Here is a 1,098-nt window from a genome sequence, read left to right as displayed (position 1 = left end):
AGGGAGGGAGGGAGGGAGGGAGGGAAAACTGAATTTCAGGCAGTTAGAGGAGAAGAATGGCAAAAGAACCAGGGGAGGATGAACATTGGATGCAGAGGCTATGAACAAAGTGGAAAGTCAGACAAAGTAGAGAAACAAGAAAATGGCCAGATTGTAAATAGTCTCTGAATGTAGGAAAGCTCAAACTTTGGATGCAGCTGCTTTCACTGACTAGTGTTTCTGGCTCTATTTTTTTACCTGATAGGCAAATGATGGGAGGTGGAGAACAGAGAGGAAAATACTCATCTCAGCATGTTATCCTTAATCCAATGAAATCCTGGAGTCATAGAAAAGCACAAAAACCACCTGGGATCCAAAACTAGACTAAGAACAATCAAATTTCCCCATTTTCTAGCTGGATAAATAGAGCTAAATTTTCAGAAGCAACTGTAGGTATTCATGTGTAGTTCTTTTCTGTTCTCTGTGTAAAGAAATCCACTATTAATCCTCAGACTATATTTGCATATATGAGTTACATACATCTTGAATGAAAATGCAGTTTGTCTATGGGTTACATAGTCTTCTGAATATGCACCAATTTGGATAAAACAAATTGCACACACACAGTTTGAGATACTGCTTAGAGGCACCCTTGAAAGGCACCCTTGATTCAAAAGCTATTAGCTACTCATCTTAAATCTCACAAGTCATGCAGGATTAGTCCTAGTATTATTAATGCAGAGAACAAAGTGATTGGAGATTCAAAAGTCATTTTAGATGAATTTAGTAAATTTTATAGCAATCTTTTCACATCAAAGGGTTAAGAGGATAATGGTTATGAATATATTCCTTGATGTTTAAAGGATCCTTCAATTCCACCTGAGGACAGTATAGGTCTGGAATAATCTATTACCCATAATCAGATGGAGCATGCAATTTATTTTGGGTGAAATTCTCCTCATCTGCATAATTGGTCTTTATGTACAGGAACTTTAGGGAAGGAAAATTCATCATGCTTACTTGGGGTCAGGATGCATCATATGGCCCTTTGCAAAAATTCCACAAACATATTCCACAAACTAATGCTGTGGGAAAGGAAAGGAAGGAGGGAGGAGGGAG

Source organism: Parus major, chromosome 2 (assembly GCF_001522545.3).
Source record: "Parus major isolate Abel chromosome 2, Parus_major1.1, whole genome shotgun sequence".
Lineage (NCBI taxonomy): Eukaryota > Metazoa > Chordata > Aves > Passeriformes > Paridae > Parus > Parus major.
Note: the sequence above shows the minus strand (reverse complement) of the source record.